The 19209-nt window shown below is 36.6% G+C and overlaps 1 pseudogene; it reads right to left on the bottom strand.

The window, feature by feature from the left end:
* Window positions 1-19209, bottom strand: part of LOC115982064 — a 107694-nt pseudogene that overhangs the window by 57386 nt on the left and 31099 nt on the right.

The raw sequence follows: 19209 nt of genomic DNA, 5'->3' as shown, positions 1-19209 counted from the left end.
TTTTTGTCTTATTTGCTTTTAATGCCAAATTTAATATCTTCCCATATTTTTTCTACGCATCTTTCTTACGACAAATAGCCAATCTGGGCAAAACCCAAATTTCTTTAATTTTTTGTCTTATTTTCTTTTAATGTCATATTTATTATCTTTCCTTATTTTCTTTACCCGCTTTAAGTGTATATTTTCTGTCCTGTTTTGTTTCCTTTTGTATCACATATAATATATTCAAAATACCATAAATATCTAAAAATTGTGTAGTTAATCTTCTTTCTTTTTTAATTTCTAGGGTTAATTAAAGGGTCATAAAATCTGAAAGATAATCATGGAAGACAATTAAGCATTAATGGCAAGATATTTCCTAAAAGATAACAGTCAATTAGATTTGAATGGCAAGCATTAATCTGATTCTTTTAACAAGGAAACTCTTATTGGACTTATTCAAGATTAAAATCTTTCCAAGTTGGTGACAATCAAGCATTAATGATAAAAGATGACTAATTTGAATTTAAACCTAAAAGTCAATTAAGGAAAAGACAAGTGATTAATGAGGTATTAATTGCAAATATTTCCTAAAAGGCTAAAGGGTTTAATTTTTAAATAGTTGACAAACATTAATGATTGACAATGAAGAGATTATATTGCCTAATATATTGGAGACAGTTGAATTTGAATCTAAAAGTTAATTACGAAATGACAGAGCAGTTGATGGCATATTTAATTTGATGATCCTTCTTAAAATACTTGTATATTTGAATTTTAACTAATTTTTGATATCTTTGGCAATAAAAGTCAATTGATTGAAGAACACTTTAAAAGGCAAGAGAACATTTAAAGATCAAGATCACATTTAATAATTGATGTTGAGTTTAATAAAGGAAAGATATTCATATTCAAGATTTAATGAAGACTCCACTACAATTAAGTGTCACTCCTTCATAAGACTTAATCATTAATTCTCATTAAAAATCAATCATTTTTTTTTTTTGCATCCACATGTGCACACACTTGGATGATGATATGTCTATATGCTTGGAGGTTTATGTAATCATGCAGTTGGACGTCCATGCGCTCACGTGCTTTGATAATTGTGCTTAAATGCTAAGTTTATTAGGCAGCAAGAGGTATGTGTACTTGGATGCTTAAATGCTCATGTGCTTATAAATATTCATATGCTTGTATGCTACTCACACACTTATGTGTTTATATGCCTGCGTGTTCACATGCTTGGTTGCTTACATGTTCACATACTTGGATGCTCATATGCTCACATGTTATGATGCTCACACATGTTTTGACGCTCACTTGTTCACATGCTTGGATGCTAACATGCCCATATGTGCACAATACTAGATGCTCACAAGTTTTGATGTTCACATGCTTGCAAGTTTAGATGCTCCCATACTCGCATGCTTAGATGTTCACATACTTAGATGTTCACATACTCGTATGTTCATATCCTTAAATGCTTGCACTCTCACATTGTTCACATGCTTCCATACCCACATGCTTGCATGGTCATATCTTCACATGCTCGATTGCCCTTCACATGTCTATTCTGCTTTCCATATCTGTCTCATATGACCTGCAGACGAACTCTAAGGCTTAGATGCATGCGCGCGTTCACATAGGCTCATTCGATAGAAACCATTTATTCACTATCCAGTAACAATGAAGGCCAGCTATGGCTGGGCAGCCTTGGGGTGCCTAACTTCTTCCCTTTCTGTACTCTAACTCCGGACCTTGTCTAGTAGGAAGACTTTCATGGAGTCATGTTTTGGTTCCTATACCTATAACCAAGTGGTGACTCTTTTGCCTCTTTTTAAGAAGCATCGTGTACTCCCAAGCTCATGTCGATTTGAGTCTAAAACCGCTTTTAAGGAGATTAAGTACCATGCACCCTGCCTTCGTAGGAAAGAATGGACATGCCGATATGTCATCTAAAGGGGATACAGATCATGGAACTTACAGGCTCTCTCTTTTAAAGATTCACATAATATCTTTAATTTAATTTAGAAACTCTCTCCATTATTTTTTCTCTTCTTTTTTTGAGAAACAAACACAAAGACTCACACACAAGAGAGAGAGAAAGAGATTCTAACACAAAGGCAATCTACAATCTCCACCCAAAAGCGATGATGATTTTTAAGAGAGGGCAGAGTAAGTTATACTACATACAACACACTCTCCACTATTAAATATTATATATTACAACCTATTTTGTATATAGCAATATTTATTTTTTTTCATAGGTAAGAATAATTTTATTGAAAATAAATTACTTCACGAAAATAGGCACGAAGTAGTCTAAAGAATTACAATTGCAAAATATTCACATACGGATGGACTCTATGAAGGATTGAACCAAGTTACTAACTATGAGACCCAAAACAAATGGCCATTTGTAAAGAGAACTAATGAAGGATGCTTGCAATTGAGCAGACATATAATACTCATCTTCAAAAGTACACTGATTTATTTCCCTTTGTAGAGTCCCCATCAAACGTAAAGGATTAATATTTCAAATATCTAAATTAGGCCCCCTACTATGCTATCCACATAATAAATCAAGAACCTTCTCAGGTAATACCCATTGAACCCCAAACACCCTAAATATCAAACTCCACAACTCAAAAGCCACACTACAATTAATCAAAAGGTGTTTGCCCACGACAACAGCACATACAACACTAACTCGCCATTAAGTAACCCCTCTTGATGAGGTTCTCACAAGTAAGAATTTGATTTATGGAACATACCTAGAATACACCAATATACAACAATATCTACGTACATCTGATTTATGTGGTCATGCATAACTCTGAGAGAGTGAGATTCTCAATAAAATAAGTTTACCAAAATAATTCTTTCTCAATGATTGATATGATTTTTTGTGATTGGTGTAATAAAAATTTTAGCAATGGTACACTCGAGTGAAAGTGTTGGTTCAATTACAACAGCTTATTGTGGTTGATGCATAACAAAACAAAAATGATATCAATGATGAACCCGAATGAAAATGATATGCTACTCCACTCTCATCAAATTATATCAACTGTTTGAGTATGTGTTACCTGACTAAAGTTATGATAAGGACAGAGACAGCTACTGAAAGTCCAAGCATACCAGCTAAAGTCGTAGCTCCTTTTAAGCGTATCTATAACAAGTCATTTACAAGTAAACATTACATTCAAAACATGAAATTTAACGCGAGAAAGATAAAAAAGTTGACCTGCAACGCTGTCTCTTCACAAGTCTCTTCTGAAGTACTAACCATGAGCAAACCCCACTCAGTATTTAACCCAACACTAGTCACCTAAAAATAAATATTTAAAAAAAATATATATATAATAAACTAAAAAAAGAAAGAGAAAACATAAGATGAAGTAAGCAAGTTGGTGCAAATGAAAGAGCAAATCATAATGACTTGACTTTTTCTTATGAAAATAAAACTCAATGTCACATGGATGTTACCGAGTTTGGTCTAATACCATTTATAATGGTTTGAGAAAAGTGTTGATCATATCTACGTTTATACTCCAAAAGAACTAGTCAAATTATAATTGGAGGTTTGAGAAAAGTGTTGATCATATCTACGTTTATACTCCAAAAGAACTAGTCAAATTATAATTGGAGGTTTGAGAAAAGTATTGATCATATCTACGTTTATACTCCAAAAGGACTAATCAAATTATAATTGGAGGTCTTTGCAAGCACTTATAAGCCAAATTCAACCTAATAAACACCTTATGCGAAATTCCCGCAGAACACATACTCAAACAATTTACATAACAATCAAATCCCCAAAATTTGAAGTATCACATTAGGAGGTAGTAAAAGCTAAGAAACAAATACCACTTCAACTGAAGACTCCGTTTATGCGTGCAAGTTAGATTTTTAGAGATTACTTTGGGAAACCCCTAAACCATAACAAGAGTACATTTAAACACCATTTTGTCAAGGATCTAAAACAATGCTGCTCTGCTAATATGGACAAGGAAGAACAAGAATAAAACTAAACGAAGAGACAAAGGCAAAGGATTACATGGAAAACCCCATGAAAAAGGGGTGAAAAACCACAAGAAGGATTTTGGTGTCCTTATTCGTGCAAGAATATTGTACTCTTCTCAATGAAAACCAACGTTACACCTTTGTTCTTTATTCAGTGTAAGCTTCTATCCTTCTCTTCCTATCCTTTTCTACCTCATTCCTTGTGTATTTTTTTGATACCTAGGATGACCTTTGTATGTTTCCTTTTATAGTACAAGGAAGACACCTGGTGTACAAGGGCAGGTGGCAGCACTCTATTAGTGCTTGCAAACCCTAGAGGACAGCTAACAATAGTACAAGATTTGCCCACTGGAGAAGAGAGAAAGAATCAGCTGCATGAATAAGGCGTGCGAAGGAAGGACAGTGCCAGACACGGTTGTGGACTTGTCTTTTTCTTAAGCCAAAGGGAGAGCTACACGTGTATGTTGTACTGCCCAAGCAAGGTACTATCCTATGAGGGGGTCTAGTGCAGCACCAAAATAGGGAGGGACCAGTACCTCTCAAGGTAGTGCTAGGTAAACATGGTAAAATAGGTCAGAATTTTTTAATTTGGCCCAATCCAATCTGAAAAATATTCTACCTGAACCCGATTTTTTTTACTCGAAACAAAAACAAGTTGACCCGTGACCTGATCCATGTTTTTTGTGGGTTAACTTGACCCGACCTGTGACCCGACCCAAACCCGAACTATTTTTTTAAAACCATTTTTTTTTTTGGTAAAAAAAAAAGTAAAATTAAGACAATATTAGTTTAATTGTTTATTATGAGTTTTAAGGAAACAATTGATACATTCACATAATTGCATGCAAATTAATTGAAAGATAAATTGTTGAGCATTCTGTAATGAGTAAAGATTTTAGATATCAAATAGCAAAGTACATGCCAAGATAATCTGGCTACAATAGAGTTAAAAACATAAATTTAAAATTGTAGACATATGTGAGAAAAATTCACAAGTGTGAAAATAATGAAGCCAAAGTATCAAATTAGCATAAATTATGAATATTTAGACCTATTTTTTAACAATTTATATCCAAAATAAATGACTTTTCAAAATAAATTATGATATTTCCTAAAGTGTGTGTTATTTAACAATGATATGATATTCATAAAAGATACCATGTATAAATAAGTAAGCAATCAAACTTTAATCTATATCTCAAATTGAAATAGATTGTCAACCACAATTGATAATAGATTGTAAAATTAATTTTCAAGATTATAAATTTCTTATATATTTTTATTCTTTATCAAATGAGTTATCCAATAAGTCATTTGTAATTTTGTTTTATATTTTGGAATGTTGATATTGTGTAGAAATAAAACTTCTATATTTGTTTTACTTATCTTCGTGTTATTTTGTTTTAGATACCAATGTTAGGATTTGTATAATTTTAAAATTATTGAATAAGTATTAATAAGTTTAACTGAGTTCATTTTTGATATAAGTGGTGAATTCAAAATAATGTATTTTACATCAAGTAATTTGTTACATAACTTTCCAAATGGCAAATACATGTTGTTTTCTTTATAAAAATAAAAAATAAAAAATAAAAAATAAAATTCATATGAAAAATACAAGTCAACTCGACCCGACCAGCAACCCAATTCACCCGAACCCATTGTTAACCCACTTAAAATGACCCTTTTTGACCTGTGACCCGTTTGACTCACAACCTAATTGACCCGACCCGACTTGCCTGTTTTACCATGTCTAGTGCTCGGTGTCCAGCGTAGTGCGGCAGGGAGTGTCTCTCTTTCCTTCGTGTTCTTGCAACTGTGCAGAGTCCACGCCATTGGTGTGCTTAAGGCATAGCTTCTCTAACTCACCTAGGTTCATCACTTTCTTGGCCCAACTGTTCATACGTGTATGGTCAGGATGTGACCTTGAGGGGTAAGCCTTTTGTCCCATCTTTTGGGCTTGGTGATTGTACACCCTTTAAAAAAAATAAAAAAAAAAACCTAATCCATTGTAATAAAAATTTTACCTTAATCAATATACTTTGACACTTGTTAATTGGACCCACAAAACAATCATAAGTAAAATTGAGATAAATCAAAGATACTGCTTAATATGTGTGCATCGTATATGTAAGGTTTTATTTAAAATTAAAAAAAAAAAAAAACCAAAAAAAATTAAAACACAATGCATACTAAAAGTAAAATTGGGTAAACCATACTGAATATTCTCCATGTTTTAAGAAATAATTCTTTCTAAATTATGAATAAATTAACGTTCCACTAGATTTGTATAAAGGTGACATATAAGTCTATTCCCTCTCCAATCATAACTTTCCTAATAGAATATTTCTTTTTCTTTTTTAAATTACTGCCTAAATCTCTATTTAAATTAAGGGAAGTTAAGATTAGGGCAGCTGAGGATGTATCTATGGAGGGTAATGATGAGGACATTACTAATGATGATTATGATGTTGAGGCTGATTTGGAGGTTGATGTAGATTCTGATGTTGGCCCTTCCTTAAGCACATCTTCTGTCCAATCCATGTTAGAAAGGATGCTTGATCTTCAGGCTACTCATGGTGAGATGATGCAGTCTTTCTTGACTACTCAAGCTGCACATGGATAGCTTTTTGGACACACTTGTGGGAGATGTTGCAGCCTTGCGGGTTGACTTCCATGAATTTCGGAGTTCAGTGATGCCTCCACCACCTTCTTCTTCTAATTGATTTTGATTGCCTTTAGCAATACGTTACAAAAAGGGGAAGTTGGTTTAGATTTTAGGGGGAGAGTTTTTATTGTTGTTCATAGATTAAGGGGGAGATTTAAGATTTTTTTTTTTTTGGTTATGTACTTTATTTTCTTTTATTTGGTATCAAACTTATTATGTTATGTTCACATGCTTTTTTGCTTATAATGGATCTATCTTTATACTATAGCATTGTGATACATATGTCTATATATGTTTTCCCTTCCACGCATGCCTTGATGCTTTATTTGAGTGTTTCGGGAAATATAGGTTTATTCTGATCATGTTCGACTGCCTATACTTACAACTTGTAGGATATATAGTTGAATCTTGGTTAGGATTGTGTTTGTTCTAGGCAAAATCTTGTAATAGGATTGTTCTTGTATTTTGGCATTTCATTTTGTATATAAGTTTTGTCATGTATTACCAAAGGGATAGATTGTTAGGTTCTATATTTGTATAGTATTATTGGCAAACATGTGAACACAAACTTCTTTAGATATAGCCCGTAGAGTCTGTAGGATTGATTAGAAAATACTCAAGATGCTAGTATTATCTTGAGCATTTCAGTGTGCAAGATTAGGAAAGAATCTGATTTAAGGAACTATATAATTATAACAGGTTCAATTGATCGAAAGTTGTATTCCAGAATCAAAATTTCAGCCCATCAAACCATCAAATGACTAGGGTTTCAAAACAGCTTCACTAGATATTTAAGGGGAATCCTAGGGCATGTTTTTCAAGACTCTGGAGTAGCTTAGTTTGGGATCTAAAAGTTTGTGCCTACTGCTCTTTCAAAGTCTCTACCAGTGATCACTCACATTCTCATTGAATCGGTGGATTCAAATTGCTATCTTCCAGCTATCAAGTGTACTAGATTCAATTCTTCAAAGGATGAACATTGAAGTACTTGGATTAGAGGTTCAAGTTGCAGCAAATCACTATTAGAAACATCTATGGGGATTCAAAGCTCTATTCGGTAACTGTAGTTAAATTTACAACAAATAGGGTTATTCTGACTTAAATCTCTATCTAATAGTGAAACTATTCACCTCGGGATTGATAAGGTTAAGTCCCCCCCCCCCAAGGTTTTTCCTGTTAAACTGGTTAGGTTTTATTGGTTTGCTGGGTCATCATATCTTGTCTAATTTATATTCTGCACTTGGATGATATTGAGGAGTACGTGTTTAACCTAAATTTTCCATAACAGATCTAATAATCAGCTTGGATTTAAAATTGGTTAAAAATAGTGTTTTTACAGGGGTCACTCTAATAAGATCCAGTCCAATTTGGGATTGGAGTTGAGATTGATATAGCTCAGTAGGTTCTACTGTAGGTAAATACTTTAAGATAGGCCTGCAAGGTCAGATTCCTTGTACTTGTCACCGTTTTTTCTTATAAGTAGATTCTTCGAGAGTGATGACTTGAAATTCACCCAATGGGATTTTATCTACAAGGGTTTTTTCCATCGTGATTAAATCACCGTGTCAAATTTATTTTCCGTTACACTCTAATTTAGTTTGGAGATTTGATTGTGTCTTAATCTGATTTGCATATAATTTGACTAATTAATCAACTTTAGTAATTGGATCAATTAACTAAGATCAATTTATAACCCAACAATTTGAATTTAATATGCTTCTATGTAATACTATGAATGTGTATTGGCTATTACTTCTTCTTCTTCTTCTTCTTCTTCTTTTTTTTTTTTTTTTTTTACCAAGATAGAATTTCTACTCCAGCCTAATCTAAGTGTATTTGTGTGTGAAACTCCCTCCTGGAAACTTGAACCCTAACCCTTGCCCCCCACACCCCACAAGCACTTATACTTGTGAAGTGATCAACGCACCAAGAATGTGCGGTGGTGTGTATTGGCTATTACTTACTAGGTAGAAATGTGTTATATATATACTTGTGTTTGTACGTGTGCGTAATGCACCCATGCATGTACAGGGGTTACAAGTTATATTTTTATTATAATGAAAGCTCTTGACTAATTTTTTATAAAATACAAGCAACACAATGCTCAAACTTTATGCCTAAATCTAGGGTTGTCCATCCACCCAAGCCACATGACATAATTGACCGCACCCGACTAGACCTGCAATTGATCCGAGCCAACCGAAGGTCGATGGCAGGTGCTTGACTGCAAAAATCGAAGATGACTAGTTGAGTGGTGGGGCTCCTCCGCAAAATCGACCCAAATCGATTTGACCGCCAAAACCCCCTCTCTACCCAAAAGCTACCCAGATTGGTGGAGATCTTGTGATCTCTAGCTAGTTTCTTCCGACGTCTCCTTTGTTGCCATTTCAATCTAAATCGGCCGAAACTCAATTCGCCACACCTGACAACCAACTAAATTCGATCCATTCTTCTCTTCAATCAAGAACAGGTGCAATTTTCTGTCACCCGACAAGATTGAGTTGAGCCTAAATTCGAACCATGGATAACGCGAACCAAAAAATCACTATCAATAATAAGAATTATAACACATAAACTCTCGCAAATTTTACAAATATAAACTAATCCAAATCTCCAATACGCCTGCAGATGTTCTCATGCTAACCAACTATCTTACTACAACAAAACTTTGTCTTTTGCTCTCACACATTCCAATTTGTACTACCAAATCCTTTACAGCATTGCCTATATATAAATCTTTCTTTTCTTTTCTTTTTGAAATCTATATATAAAGCTTTCATACATATTACGTGATGATCAATGAATATCTTTCTTAGTGAATTGAAAATTGAAAATAAGGAACATAATACTATTTCTTAAATAAGGAATAAGCTTTTATTCTACGTGAAGAAAACTCAAATAATAACTTAGTTAAACTAGAAAATCTCCACACTATTCCATTAGGCTGGACTCAATACTTCGAAATTTAAACATATAACATAAAATAACTAAAAAAAAGTTCACTGTGAATTTGGATATTGTATATGAAGATTAAAACTAAACAGTTAAAAAATAAATTATTATTGAAGAAAAGAAAATAGTTAAGAAAAAACTTATTTTACCAGCATGGTGCCACTACCATCTGCAACTTTGCAGCCAGACATTAGAAATGGATCTTTGGAATCCTTGTCAACCTGAAAAATAAAATAAAAATTAAAGAACTAGCAATTATTAATTTATTGCTATCATCTTTTTACAATAAATGAAGAGAAATTTGAACCCAAGTTCTTTTACGGAGAAATATTGAGTAATACAACTAAATTCTAAGATTCTTAACAAATAATTATCATCAACAAAGACTACAAGATAAAAGAAATGCTCACCATCATGCTCTCTCCAGTCATAGTCGATTCATCAATTCCAAAAGAGTGACCGGAAATCAATACTCCGTCAGCAGGCACCTATGATGAGACTTAGTATGTCAAGTCATGAATACAAAAATATTATAGTATAACTGTTGTATATGCCATTATAATATATTTTTAAAAATCATTTGCTAAACTAATAATGTGGTAAATTTATTTTGCAAACTAGGCTTTTCGTGAACTACTCGTCTCTCCAAGAGACGAGTTTTGCATGTACATTGAGTCAATATACTGAGTAGAAATGAGTTAAAGTGTGCTCATCCTTAGCAAAGACAAGTTCCACTCAAAACATGAAAATCAGCGAGTCTCATTAACCATGTTACGGCGGCGTTACTTTATGCTCAGGGGGTTCAATTGAACCTCCTGACTTGAAATTTTTTTTTTTTTTTTTAATTTTATATATAATATTTTTTTTATTAGTACAATTTGCCCTTGAAAATATGTTTGCACACCGTGCTTAAATCTTGCACACCCTGGCTACATATTAGTCCACCCCAAAAGCAAATAACAACATAGATCATAAGTCTCTCTAAGAGTAAAAAGAGAGTATTTGTGAGTCATTAGTGTTTCTCTTTATTATAAATTTATATTATATATATGTGAGTGTGTCTGATTGTGTGTGTTATTTTATTTATGTTATTTGTATGAATTGTGACTTATGCGAATGTGTATTGTGTAATATAAATATAATGTAACTTTATATAACTTAATAATTAGAAAATACAGAGGTTTTTAACATGTATGTATATTATTATCACGTTATAATAATTTTTTGTTATAAAGTACTTAGTGATTTAAGCTTTTTATTTTTATTTTTATTTTTTTGAGAGAGTTTCAACCTATGGCATCTGTAGAGAGGGAAAACTCCCGACCTATCACAAGCTGACACGTCACATTATCAAGTCCACAAAATACAGCCAATTACAAATCACCACGTACTGCTACTAGGTTTTGCTATCACTATTCAAAAGCCAACAGAAATTTGCCAAGTGTCATGCAAAAACCAATCACACATCAGCACGTGTAAGCGATGACACAAGCAGCCTCGCACGTGTAAGCGATGACACAAGCAATCCAGCACGTGTAAGCGATGACATAAGCGGACCAATCAGGCTGTAACATGTGTCACCAATCAGACTCCGCCACGTGTCGCTCACCCACCTCTAAACCCTATAAATAGAAGCCTTCCTAAGGCATTTGAGGGAGAGACCAAGCCATCTGAAGCACTCAAAAGTACAGAAGCTCTGCAGGAATCAAGCCTCAAAGCCTTCAAGAACTTCAAGAACTTCAACCTCAAAATCAGAAAACATTCGAAGCAGAATCATCCAAACCGTTTGCCTAGATCCTAAAGTTTGCGGGAATCAAGCTCAAAAGTCCGAAAACATCAACAAATCACAAATCAGTGAAGCTCTACGGATTCAAGCCTCCAAAGCCCCGAAGAACTTCCACCACAAACCTTCAAATACAAAGAACATTCGAAGAGGAATCATCCAAATCATCCTCTTAGATCTCAAAGTTCACTGGAATCAAGCTCAAAAGCCTCCAGAAACCTCAAGAAATCACAAATCAGTGAAGTTCAACGGATTCAAGCCTCTAAAGCCCCGAAGAACTTCCACCACAAACCTTCGAAGACAAAGAACACACGAAGAACACGAAGAACGTGAAGAATAAAGGATTTCCAACAAGCTCATAGCCAGAGATTCATTGTAATTTTGTTCCAAAGATCTTTGATCCATTCTTTAGTCAAATTGAAGTACATTGGGTGTTCGAATCAAAATCACATTACTACAAATCCAATCAACAAGTCTTTTAAGGAGATCGAATCAGAGGATCACTCTTTTGTAATTTCAGAGAATTGTACCACACAATCATCAATACAAATTCGCATTTGTGAAACTATTTTACTTGTTTGATTTATTTCGAACGAGAAATTTAGTCGTCTACATATTCTGGCACGCCCGGTGGGACCTCTCTGCCTTTCATCTCCTTCTCCTTCAAAGAAAGAAATCTTTATCATCTTGCTACCAACTTCAATGGCCTCTAGCAAGAACATTCAAGCTTCAACAATAGCTACTTCAATTAGACTTGGTACGGCTACCACCAACAATTGCATTGGTGCAATCAATCGTAGCCAACCTAATGCTCATAATCAACTTCAAGCTCAATCAACCAAGGAAGCCAAGGTCCAAACAACCATCTCCTTAGACTCTCTTACAAGAAACAAGGTCATCAACAAGGACATCTCCACCTTGGAACACCTTAAATATGGGGGCAAATCCCCTTCTTCCTTCACAAGAGGTTGGTCGCACGATTTCTCTCCCACCGAAGGGAACCCAAAAAAAGAGATTTCACGGGCTCACATCAATTCACTTTCTTCTCCATCATCTTGGGAAGTTGTGTCAGTCATGATGACTAACACCTCTACCATGGAAGAAAAGATGGCTGAAATGGAACAAAGGATGGCTGAAATGGAACAAAGGGTTGTCTTTCTCACAAAAGCACTTGACTCCAAATTGCAACTTTAATGAACAAACTCGAAATACAAGATCTTGGTGAATCAAGCCATGGTCATAAATTCACATCTACGAAGGATGACGAAGGGAGAGAAATTGAAAACACTTCTCGACGAGAACAATCTACTTCGGTTGCTTTGTTGTCAGTCCAACAATTACAAGACATGATAACAAATACCATCCGAGCACAATATGGAGGTTATTCTACAAGTTCTCTCACATATTCAAAACCCTACACAAAGCGCATCGACAACATGAGAATGCCAAATGGGTATCAACCCCCCAAGTTCTTGCAATTTGATGGCAAAGGAAATCCTAAGCAACACATTGCTCACTTTGTAGAAACTTGTGAGAATGCATGGACTCAAGAAGGCCTCTTTGTAGAGCAATTTGTCCGTTCACTAAAAGGGAATGCCTTTGATTGGTATACAGACTTAGAACCTGAGTCAATCGATAGTTGGGAACAACTTGAAAGGGAGTTCCTCAACCGATTCTACAGCACATGGCGCATGGTAGGTATGATGAAGCTTGCCAATACCAAACAATGGAAGGATGAGCCGGTGGTCGATTATATCAATCGATGGCGTTCTTTGAGCTTGGATTGCAAGGATAGACTTTCTGAAATTTCTGCTGTAGAGATGTGCATCCAAGGCATGCATTGGGGACTTCTTTACATCCTTCAAGGGATAAAGCCTCGAACATTTGAAGAGTTAGCAACTCGTGCGCATGACATGGAATTAAGTATCTCTAGCCATGGAAGTACAAACCCTCCCATACTTGAGGAAAGCAGAAAAGAAATAAGGAGGAATGACAGGAATGCAAAAAGCAACCTCAAAGACCCAATGGTTGTTAACACTGCCGAAGTCAAGGTTCCAAGAAAAGGAGCAAATGCAAATGAAAAACAACTTGAAGGATGGCAAAAGAACGAAGTGCGTCGCCTGACTTTTAAGGAACGTGAGCAAAAAGTATATCTGTTCCCCGATGAAGATGTGCCAAACATCTTAGAACAACTATTGCAATTGAAGCTGATTGAATTGCCAGAATGCAAGCAGCTAGAAGACATGGGGAAAGTTGATAACCCTAACTACTGCAAATATCATCGCATCATTGGCCACCCAGTCCAAAAATGCTTCGTCTTCAAAGAACAAATCATGAAGCTTGCCAAAGAAAACAAGATTGATCTAAACTTTGATGAAGTTATTGGGTCAAACCATGTGACCGTTGCTTGTGATATACTTCCAACTCTCAAGCAAGGGGCAAACACCATTGGAGCTTACAAATTGATTGGCGATAATGGTGTAAGGATCGGCCCCATCAATGGGAAGTTCCTTAAACACTTCTACACTTGAAAATCGAGGATTGCTCCTTGGTAAGAGTTTAAACTGCCCACTGTAGTGCTGTAAGAGTATATGATGTCTTCCCATTATCCTTGAAAGCGTACCAATAAGAAGAAATTAATCCCACTCCATGTCACCAATTGCGAGTGTAGCGTAGTGGTTGGATGCCGATGTCACTCTTGAGGCTAAGGTCTCGGGTTCGATTAGTGGTGATACCCACTATTACACACTGCGCCCTTCTTTTTGCAAAAACAAACAAAAAAAAATTATAAAAAAAAAAAATCATCAAAAAAAATCTGTTGAACTACGTAATGACTTGATCCCTCTCTGGGGTACGTAAGCAGCTTAGTACTTTTCACTAAGTTCAGTCACATGAAAAGAAAAAGGATTGCTTGTCTAACTTGAAGAGTTTCTCCATAGGTCATCAACGTGCTTTCAAGAACCCTTTGATTGGCAAGGCGTCACTTAAGATCAGTCAATTGCTCACTAAATGATGCTCAAAAATCATTGTGGTAGAAAATGACAGCTGTAAAGAATTGGAGTGAAGTCTGCATGGCATTGCCCCTTTTTTGTGGACATCCTCCTACGTCTCTAAAGTATTCTTTACATCACTTATCTCTTAGGGGCATCTTTTTGTACCTTGCAAGCCTAAGCTACATCGTCTCTCTTCTAGGTTGTGTTACTTTACAACTCTGAAATTTGAACCACATCATCTCCCTTCTGAGTGGTGTAGTTTCACATCATGTCTTTAAAATTTGGACAATGTCACCTTCCTCCAGCATCTGAGGTTGGTGTTGCATCATCTCTCCTTTAAGGGCATGTTCATGCAATGTCAAAGTCTTGGCGGCATTCTTCTCACATCTTCAAGGTTTTGTTGGCATCTCTTTGCATCCTCAAAGTCTTGATGGGAGCTTCTTGAAACTTAAAGGTTTTGTTGGCATCTCCTTGCATCTTCAAAGTCTTAATGAGAGCTCCTTTCATCCTCAAAGTTTTGGCGGCATTCTTCTTGAAACTTCAAGGTTTCATTGGCATCTCTGAAGTCATAATGAGAAATCCTTGCATCTTCAAAGTCTTGTTGGCATCTCTGAAATCTTGATATCTGGCTATAGTGCTATGTACCCTCGATGTCTGAGCTATGTTGCTTCTAAAAATTGGTGCAAATGTAGCTTCATTATGAAGGCCAATGTTGGTGCAACTTTAGTGCAAGTGCAAGTGTCAATATGGCTTCATGAAAAAAATGAATGTTGGCGCGGCTGTGGTGCAAGTGAAGTGTTGACGTGGCTTCATGTTGAAAAGGCTTCATTAAAAAAGATAAGTACAAATTTGCTTCAGTAGACAAAGTAATGGCGATACTTCAATGCAAATGCAAGAGTTGGCGCAGTTTCATGACAAACATAAGTGGTGACGCGACTTCGATGCAAAGAAATATATGGATGCAACCTCAATGCAAATGCAAACTTTGCGCGACTTCATGATAAGAACAATTGATGTGGCTACGTTGCAAAGACAAGTGTGGAACACGTTCATGCAAAAACAAGTGCTAGCTTAGTTCCATTAATGACCAGCACTAGTATTGCTTCATTGCCAACACCAGAGCCAATACGACTTCAACAACAAGTACTGGCGATAACATTGTTGCCTAGCTGAATATCCTTATGGAAACGTCATTGCTAAGACGAATATCACTAAAAGATTGTTGTTACAAGAAAATAATGTAACAACATGAAGACATACGTCACTGCAAGAACAATGCTATCAATGAAATACAAAGCCACCAAATGAAAGCAAACACTTCTATGAGAACGTCAGCGTAAAGTTTGATGTCAAAACCCAAAGATCAAGGAAACTGTGCTGCAAAACAAAAACAAGCAATAAAAAAATTGTCAGGGAAAAGATCTCATAGCACGTATAAAAAAAAAAAAAGTCTTGAAAGCTGGAGAAGAAGACTGAAGGCTTAGAATTCCTAAATGAACGAAGCCAATCTCATGTCTTATATAGAGAACTTCTGCTAAGCTAGAAGCCAAGAAAATTAAAGGGAGCAGATATGGTTCTACCAACCGACCAGTGGAAAAAATGGTGTTCACGTGAAAATAGCATAAGCTTAAAGTCAGATTTTGCAAACTCAAATGCACTCAAAATCAAAGAAATCTGCACCAAATTTTGAAGATGAGAAAAGGTGGTTAATGCAGGACAGAAAAATTAGAAGACTCATCACCTACCTCTCGACCCACAAGTCTAAACCTTGGCACCGTCCTGTCAGAGTGGCCACCACCAAAGTAGACCAAGAAGTCCAACAATGCCTACGGACTTCTCTTTCAGATTTGCAAATAATCCAAATCTCATTTCACGAAACTGACCCCACAAGGACCTTAAACGGACTTCGATTTACAAAATCCTGAAAAATCAAGCTTAGCGGCGAAAACACGCACCTCCATGCGCGGCCACAAGCTTCGGAAATCGCGGCCTCCTTCTTCAAATCTGCGCAAATCCGGCCTTCATTTCACAAAACTAATACCACAGGGTTGTTAAATGGATTTCGATCTCCAAAACCAAGAAAGATCATCCTCCAAGGAGCTTCCACGCACCACCACGCGCCGCCATAAGCTCGCGATGACTAACGGTTTAGTCCCTCAAAATTGTGCAAATCTGTTCACAATTTTACAAAACTGACACCATAGAAGTCTTCTACGGTCTTCAATCTACAAAACCTGAAAATTTCAAGTCCAAAACATGAGCCACGCGCCGCCAGAAGATCCGACGTCCACAGCTTCCGTCCACGCGCTTCCAAATGAGACCACGCACTGGCGCGTCTCTCACGTGCGCACACGCGCCCTCCAGCGCTATGACGTCATCCTACACTACCCGGTTTGACCAACCTGGAAATTTGACCCGGACCGACCCGTAAATCTGACCCGGTCCGAACCGCCTGCAAAAAAAAAAAAAAAAAAAAAAAAAAAAAAGAAAAGAGATAGAGAAAATGCTTTGACCAAGTGGACCTTTGACCTTGACCAAAAAGTCAAAAATTTCAAAATGGACTTGTCCCACTCAATTTTTCGAGTACATTCTGATTTTGGGACCTGTTTCTTCATTCGAAGCTTAGAAATTGTGCTAACGTCCAATTTCTAAAAAGTTGACTTTTGTGCAAATGTTGACCAAATGTCAAAATTTTTAAGATGGACCTAACTTGCTCAATTTTTCTCGTACATTCCGATTTTGGAGTTCGTTCCGTCATTTAAGACTCGAAAATTGCACAAATGACTCGATTCCAAGGTAGTTGATTTTTGTGTTGGAATCAACCTAAAGTCAAGATTTTCAAGCTAGACTTGTCATGCTTAATTTTTCTTGACTTGGAAACCACCAATCTGACCCACTTCTCTGAAGTACTAGCAGTGTCCAAAACTTAAGCTTCCAAGATCAAAATTTGAGATTCATCCACTTAGTCTGGATTCCCTTAAGGTTATTCTCCAGACTTCATCAAGGCTTCCCTTTCAAAATACAAATGAACTATCACAAGTGTATCTTGAACTTGAAATTACACTGGGTCATTAGTTCAACCTACTATTCCTATTTGGTGCCTACCAGTCTTCAACCTATCGTTCCCGTTCGGTGCCTACCGTTCCCATCTACCGTTCTCACCAAAAATTCTCAACTACCATTCTCAACTACCTATCTACCATTCTTCGTCTCTCTGCTATAAATAGGAGGGCCGGGTTCATCAAAAAAAAAAAACACACTGAATCATGAAATGAAGATTTGTTTCTTTCAGATTTTCAAGTCCTCCTTTTCACAGCCGTTTCTTACTATGGCCTCATCATTCTCAACACCTAGCAACCGATATTGCTTCATAATCGATTTGAGATCAACCCTCTCATGGTTCGGTCGAAACCCTATTTACAACATCATTGCAATTTTGAGATCCAAAAAAATTTTGTTTTCTCCCCTTAACAACCACATTTGTCCATAAAATTACTCATAACAAGGTCTGCGTTGTGGTTCCATGCTTCCTCGGACTTGGTTGGCCAGGAAATCCAAGTCCAGCAGAGACACCTGTTCCTAAGCTCAGGGCTCCTATAGTCTCTCTCCAATTGCTTGGTCTTCCAGCAGAAGCAGCGGTTCGGAACAAATAGCAACTTGGCTGGTTTCTAAGACCAGAATCACAAGTTAGCTCTATCTTTCATTTTTCTGTGCTTTTCCAACAAGTAGCAGTAGGTGAAGATGGTAAAAAGTGTTGGGGTATCCTACAAATTGTCTTCCATCCAGCACTTGAAACAACCTCCAAGGCACCAGCTCATCAAAATTCAGCTTTTGGTGCTGGTAAATGGTCACCAAAGCCTTATTCCATGTCTCCACTAGTGTGGAACCCAAAGGTCATCGTTGCTGGTACCTCAAATCACACTTTCTGGAATTACTCCAACTTAAAATCAGCTTGAAGAATTTCAGAAAATATACTTCTGAAATTACTTCAACTTAACATCCGTCGGCATGGTCCCATCACACAGGCGCATTCTACAACTTGCCGTCGGACCTTATTCAGCATGCAGTCAGTCCCAAATCCCAAGGTGTACTTCTCAGAAACATCTACACCAAACGGTCCCCAACGTACAGGGCCAGCGCCATGGTGGCGTATGTTTCACTCATTCACTTTGCTTCATCCCCGTCTTCTTCACCACCAACATCAACATCCCCATCCATAAGCTTCTGAAATTACCTCAACTTAACCTAAGTGAAACAATAACACATGCGCATTCAACCACTTTCCCACAAGTCCTCGCCGTAATCCAAAGTATATTCTTCGGAAATTACTTCACCTGGACTTCTTAAAAACACAAAGTTAGCCCCATGACTCTGCATGCTGTACCCAGCCACCATTCTCTCATCTTCCCCATCTTCTACACCCTGTGATCGTCGCCAACGATCCAAAATATTCTTCTGAAACTACCTCAACTTAACCTCTGCTGAGATGATTCAATCTTGCAAGTACATCCAACTTCTTGCAAACAACTTTCAGCCTCACCAACCCACTTCTAATACCATAGAACACTCTTTTGAAATTGCTTCAACTTAAACTATGTTGAGAAGGCTCGGTCACGCAAGTACATTCAAATACTGGCAGACCCCCTTTCTGGTCTCATCAAAGTCTTTCTATGGGTGGGTCTACTCTTTGGAAATTATCTCATCCTGCTGAAAGTTTCACCACCTTCAACTACTTCACTTAAAGAGCCAAGTGTAAAAATCCGTTTTCGAAACTCATTCCCACACCACACTCCGAGACTGTGTGC

This window comes from Quercus lobata, chromosome 3 (assembly GCF_001633185.2).
Source record: "Quercus lobata isolate SW786 chromosome 3, ValleyOak3.0 Primary Assembly, whole genome shotgun sequence".
In the NCBI taxonomy this organism is placed as follows: Eukaryota; Viridiplantae; Streptophyta; class Magnoliopsida; order Fagales; family Fagaceae; genus Quercus; species Quercus lobata.
The sequence above is the reverse complement of the archived record's forward strand: the minus strand, read 5'-3'. Positions and strand labels throughout refer to the sequence as shown.